Source organism: Eschrichtius robustus, chromosome 7 (assembly GCF_028021215.1).
Source record: "Eschrichtius robustus isolate mEscRob2 chromosome 7, mEscRob2.pri, whole genome shotgun sequence".
In the NCBI taxonomy this organism is placed as follows: domain Eukaryota; kingdom Metazoa; phylum Chordata; class Mammalia; order Artiodactyla; family Eschrichtiidae; genus Eschrichtius; species Eschrichtius robustus.
In genome coordinates, this window is record NC_090830.1 from 93,769,561 (window position 1) to 93,776,453 (window position 6,893).

Consider the following 6,893-nt stretch of genomic DNA (forward strand, 5'->3'; position numbering starts at 1 on the left):
TTATGTTTCTATGCAAAAATTATGCAAAAAAGTACTTTCTATTACATATTATAGACACCAGTTCACCAGTTGATATTAAAACTATTTTTTAAAATGGAACTAGTAGTTTGGGTTCAGTTTTTAGGTACAGAGGCTGTTTAATTCTAAAATAGTATTTGAACTTGAATGTGCTGTTTTTTTGTCTGTTTAGCTGGATTTTAGTTTCCCTAAGTCAGAATTTCACATCAATTCATTAATTGTCATTTTCTCCCTACTGTTTTTTTCCTGTTATTAGTATGTAATATAACAGCAAGGGTGAAAATTCTTAGAATGAATGTCTGTTTACTTCCCTATTTCCCTTTCCTATGCATTTCCTATTCATTTTCCCCAGAGGAGATACCATTATGGTTCTTACCCTTTAAATTTGTTCTGAGTATATTTCTTGGAGAAAATAAAATTAATGCCTTTTTAAAAGAATGACACATCTAGTGTCATTCTTAACCTATCTAAAGCAGTCAGTGGTTTTATCCCTAATTTCTAGTTTCTAGGTCTATGATAATTCTGTATAACCTTAAGTGGGATGATTAATCAGACTTGTGCTCAGTAACTACGCAAATATATGCTATGTAGCTTTTCCTAGCTGTTTAATTTTTATTTTTTATAGCTTTTGTAGAGACCTTGCTTTTACAAAGGGTTCAAGTATCTCACTCTTTGAAATATGATTTTTATATTACACCATAAATAGCAGATAACATATCAGAAGCTTCCACACAACAAATCTACAAATAACTTCAAGTATCACAATGTTCTTAAACTATTTATAGTAATTCTTCCAAAAGGCTTTGTACAATTTCTTTCATTTACAGAAGAAGATATTGAAGGTACATGGCGACTGTTTTTCTTCCCCACATCTAAATAAGTTTAGGCCAGGAGGTACTAGGTGTTCTGTAGTCATTTCCAGAATCATTGTTATTTCTGCCTCTTTCCTTGAACAAAACAAAAAATATCTATAATCAAATCAAATGCTGAAAATATCATCCAAATTCAAAATGTGGGTTTATGGGCTCTTACTCTTTTTTTAAATTGAAATATGATTGACATACAACATTATATTAGTTTTAGGTGTATAGCATAATGATTTGTATACGCATATATTTTGAAGTGATCATCACAATAAGTTTAGTTAGTATCCCTCACCACACATAATTACACAAATTTTTTCTGTGTATGATGAGAACTTTTTATGATCTACTCCCAGGCAATACTTATTTCAAATATCCAATGCATATAGTATTATCAACTATAGTCGCCATGCTGTACATTACATCCCCATGAATGACTTATTTTATGACTGGAAGTTTGTACTTTTTGACCCCCCTCACCCATTTTGCGCCCCCGACCCCCCACCTCTGACAATCACCAATCTGTTCTCTGTGTCTATGAGGTCTTTTTTTTTTTTAATCCCACATACAAGTAAGATCAGGTGGTATTTGTTTTCTCTGTCTGACTTATTTCACTCAGCATAATGCCTTCAAGGTCCATTAGGGGCAACATGCAGATACTCTGCATGTTAAAGATGTTGAAAGCCAGAACTAAATATCGGGTCATTTCTATTTGCGACTACTACATAACACAGGAAAAGAGAGTTTAAATATATACTTAATTACATTGGATCAGATTATAGAAATGAATTAAAAATTTTAACTTGTAGCTAAGCAGAGAGCTTTCTTATGAATATACAAAGTATATGAATGCTCTCGATATGCCATGTATAGAAATGTTTATTTTTGCTTTTTTTTCCTTTTTACCATTTTATTGAGGTACAATTCAAGCCGTTTTGGTAAATTTGTGATTTAAATTTGTCAGCCATCACCACAATCCAGTTTTAGAACTTTTTAATTGCCCCTCAAATTTCCCTCAAGCGCATTGCACTCTTATCACTGTTCTTAATGAGACAGAGGAAACACACACACACACACACACACACACACACACACACACACACACACAATCATCTTATCTTAAAGGGAAAAGAAAAATCACCCAGTACCACCTAGTGGTGTGTAAGTAGATAGCAAGTTGTTATTCGAGTTCTTGAAATCCTCAGATTCACGTTTCCTTGTTTTCTTCTATGGGATCACTAAATCAGCTAAAAATATTTGTGGTTTATAGTTGAAAGTCATCTTAAAAATTTATACAAGATTATCTAAAACCCTTACTAGATAAATTTTTTAAAGTTTAATGAAAATTAATGACATTCTTTCTTAAAATGAGAGTTTAACTGGAGCCTCAATATGTTTAGCTGTTAAATGCTTAACAAGTTTGATTGAAGCAGGGATGGGGGGCCACTTGTTCCCCCACTTGCTGAAATTAACTTTATAAAGAAAAGACTGTGGAGAAATACACAAAAAATAGAAAGAATGGTTACCTTTGAGTATTGGAAAATGAGTGAATTTTTCCTTTTGGTTTTATTTTTCTCTTGAGTATGTATTTATAATTAAAAACTTTATTTTTGAAGGTGAACATCGAATTTCAAAATATTGCAAAAATGTTCAGCAAAATCCGTGAAAGATAGTAATTTTCCATGACTATCCCCCATCTGGATTCTTCCCTCTTGGTGGCAGTAAGTACATCACTCATAGCATAAGATTGAAGGCAGTGGCTAACTGAAGGGGCTCCTGCCCCAGCCTCACAGTCTGACTCTTTTGCTGGGGATTCCACCTGTTACCTGACTTCACTGGTGCTCAATGTCCCAAGATTAATTAAATTGTGATCTACAGTGTAAGATTCATATGGTGAAATGCACGTAATTCTGATAGCATTCCTAGAAAACAGTGCTTTAGTACAGAAAAATTATTCAGGGAAACAATACTTTCAATTATATAATTAGAGACATCAAATTAATAATAATGAATACCTAATATAGATTCCAGTTCTGGCTCTAATTCTTACTATCTGTGTGGCCTTGGGCAAGCCACTTGACCTCCTTTTGTTGAATTTATTTCTCAGCTATAAGCTGGAGATAATAACCTACCTTATAGGGTTCTTAAGGTATTAGGTGAAATAATACATGTATACCATATATTAAGAACACAATAAATGTTAGATATTGTTACTATTATTTTACTATTAGTATTATTTTCTTAGAGTGGTGTGTGAGATCTGGCTTAACCTGTGACTGTAGAGTAAATCTGATCACACCAGTCCCATAGGTGTAGATAGAAAACTAAAAGTATGGAAAGGTAGGATTCAGGTGCTGTCCTTGGTTCTGAAACCACCATCACTCAGCAGGGCAAGATTGTTGTGAAACCTTAGGATACTGGTGATTCCCAAGTGAAGGGAAATGTACACATACACAGAGAGAGAGAGAGAGAGGGAGAGGGTGAGGGAGAGCGAAGTATAGCTCCTGAGAATTTACCAGGATGTTTGGTGGGAAAAAAGTGCTTGCTGTTTTCAAATTACATTGCTTGCTATCATCAAGACAGAAACAAACAAACAAATCCCTTGCTTTTGGCAGAGAGCTTTGGGCTGGTATCTGGTGGAAGTTTGTATATTTCTTCCCTCAAGCTATCTTTGGTGTATTTCCTTATCACAGTAGCTAATCACCTTGAGATTAGTATCTAATCACTAAGCTGCAAGTTCCCCGAGGGCAGGGACTGGGTCTTGTGCACCCTTGTGAGGACAAAGAATAATGCCTGTTTCTTAGTCAGCTCGAGCTGCCTTAACAAAATACTGTAAACCAACTGGCTTAAACAAAAAGAATTTATTTCTCACAGCTCTGGAGGCTAGAACTGTGAGATCATGGTGTCAGCATGGTTGGCCTTCCTGCTGTGTCCTGATATGGTAGGAAAAGAAAGAGAGAGAGGGAGAGAGAGAGATTGAGAGGATAGAGAGTTCTCTGATATCTCTTCTTATAATGGCACAAATCCCATCCCACCTACCCTTATGACCTCATCTAACCCTAATTACCTCCCAAAGGCCCCATCTTCAGACACCATCATATTGGGGATTAGGGCTTCAAAATATGAATTTTGGGGGAACAAAAACATTCAGTCCATAACAGCCCGGAAAGTGGGAAGCACACAGTGCCTGTCGTACTGAAGGCCCTCAAGAAATTGTAGTTATATATAAAAGGGAAGCTGCAACCTGGGCCTCAGTGTTTTGGTTTCACTGTATAATTCTTTTCCATGTTACAGATCACATAAGATGAACTGGGTAGTAGCACATACAACTTTGTCATTGTCTTTGTTTCCTTAGCCACATGCACCTGCTTAGCATAGAAGATGTTCAGATTGACTGTGCTGGGAGAGGCGATGAGCTGGAGATGTGAAACACATCAGGATGGAGCCTTAGTGCCGGAAAAGGCCCTAGCTACACTCAGCGGAACACTGTTGGTTGGAGCCTATGTGGACTGCATTCTAAAGGTAGTTTAATGTAGCCTGCAGTCATAGCTAAGACTTACATAGCAGTTATTAATGTGCCAGCTGTTCTAAGCACTTACATATGTTGACTCATTTTAATTATTACAAAAACCCTAAGGGATTAAAAGTATTATTATTGCAATTTAACAGATGAGGAAACTGAGGCAAAAATATGTAAAGGACCTTGACTAAGGTCACACAGTGAGTGTCACAGGGGAGGTTTGAATTCAGGCAGTCTAGCACTAGTGCCTGTGCTCATAACCGCCATGATATAGTATCTTCCCTGAAATTTAAGCAACATACTAAAATTACCCCTTTTCCTCTTGGGTTTAAGTCCCTCGGCATATACTCGTCTTCTTCCTGTTAATATTCAAAGACTGTGAGGAGTGGTGGAAGGAAAGACTGGGGATGGGCATTGAGAAGTGACTTCCTTTGGCAAAGGGATTCACTCATGTAAAGGAATTACAGTGTCTTTAAGAAGGTGGGGACCAGCCTCATCAGGCAGGGGCAGAGAGGCTGGTTCAATTGTCTGAGAAGGTTCATTTGGGGTGGGATGTTGGAGGCTTAGGGTAGTCCAAATCTTCTAAAACCTGCCATATATCCTTAGTCAGATTCTTGGTATCCCACTCCTTTATGACCGATGCTGTAACTGCCACGTAAGAAATCATGAAACTGTCAACTCAGCAACCTGAAGGAGTTTGGTCCCCAGCTATCTTCTTCTCAGCCTTGGTTCTAAGTAATAACAGTCTCTAGTTGATCCTGGTCCAAAGAATTTAAGGATTTGAACTTCTCTTTGTTTAAACTTTCTGGTTTTGTTAGAAGCATCCACCCCACAATTTTGAACATCTTTTTTTTTTTTTTTTTTTTAAATTTATTATTTATTTATTATTTTTATTTTTGGCTGTGTTGGGTCTTCGTTTCTGTGCGAGGGCTTTCTCCAGTTGCGGCGAGTGGGGGCCACTCTTCATCGCGGTGCGCGGGCCTCTCACTATCGTGGCCTCTCTTGTTGCGGAGCAGAGGCTCCAGACGCTCAGGCTCAGTAGTTGTGGCTCACGGGCCCAGTTGCTCTGCGGCATGTGGGATCCTCCCAGACCAGGGGTCGAACCTGTGTCCCCTGCATTGGCAGGCAGACTCTCAACCACTGCGCCACCAGGGAAGCCCCCACCCCCACAATTTTGGATTCCTCATGGTCTTCATACTATTCTATGGCCAGAGAGCAGTTCAGTTCAGTTCCTCTAAACCTCCCTCAAAAGTCAATTCATTCCAGGTGATACCAAGAATTAGTTTAATTAGGTGATTCACCACAGCATGCTATGAGTTGCTAAAGTTTCATTTCTAAGCATTAACATGGTTTTCACTGCCTTCAGGCCAAATAACCAATGCCAGATTTTCCCATTTCCCTGAGGGTCTATTGCCTGCAACTAGCTCCTGATGATGTAATATATTAGGAAACTAATCCATCTGGATTAGTTTCCTAAGGCTGCTGTAACAAATTAGGAACTGGGTGGCTTAAAAAAACAGATATTTACTCTCTCACAGTTCTGGAGGCTAGAAGTCTGAAATCAAGGTGTTTGGCAGGGCCATGCTCCTACTAAAGGCTCATGGAATCCTTCCTTGCCTTTTTCCAGGTTCTCTTAGTTGCTGGGCCACGGCATTCTTTGGCTTGTAGCTGTGTGACTCCAATCTCTGCCCCTTTCTTCACATGGCTTTTCCTGCCTATGTATGTCTGTGTCTCTGTGTCTCCAAATCTCCCTCTCCTTATAAGGACAGGAGTCATTGGATTTAGGGCCCACCCTAATCCATATGACCTCATTTTAACTTGATTACTTCTGCAAAGAACCTATTTCCAAGTAAGGTCCCATATACAGGTACTAGGAGTTAGGACTTGAAACTCTCTCTCTGTCTCTCTGGGTCTCTCAGCTGTTTAATGGTTTAACGTTTACTTTTAAATCAAATTATACATTCACCGTGTATGGAAAAACCTAGTTTTTTCCACCTGTGTAGGGAAAAACTCAGTTCTTCCCTACTGTGTCTCTCTTTTTCCGGTGTTTCTTTCCTCTGTGTCTGCTTTACCTTCACAGAGAGCACTTCACGTCTAGTCACCAAAGGTGTGAAAGAAGCACACATTGCTTGTTGGCGTGGGGAAATGTGTTTTCCTCACGCCAACAAGCAATTATTGGATACCAACAGAATGCCCAAGAATTCAGCTCAATTCTGACACTATCTACCTAGAGATAGTATTAGATTCCATAGGTTAAGGGCTCAGTCCCACAAGAACGTTCCTCCCCACCTGCCTTCAGATGCTTCTGACCAACCAGCTATAGACTGGAGGCTCCAATGACTCCCTCCTTGAGTTCAATTAATTTGCTAGTGCAGCTCACAGAACTCAGGGAAATGCTTACATACATTTACCAGTTTATGAAATTATATGATAAAGGATATAGATGAACATCCAGATGGAAGAGATGCACAGGGCAAGGTAGGTGGGAAGGG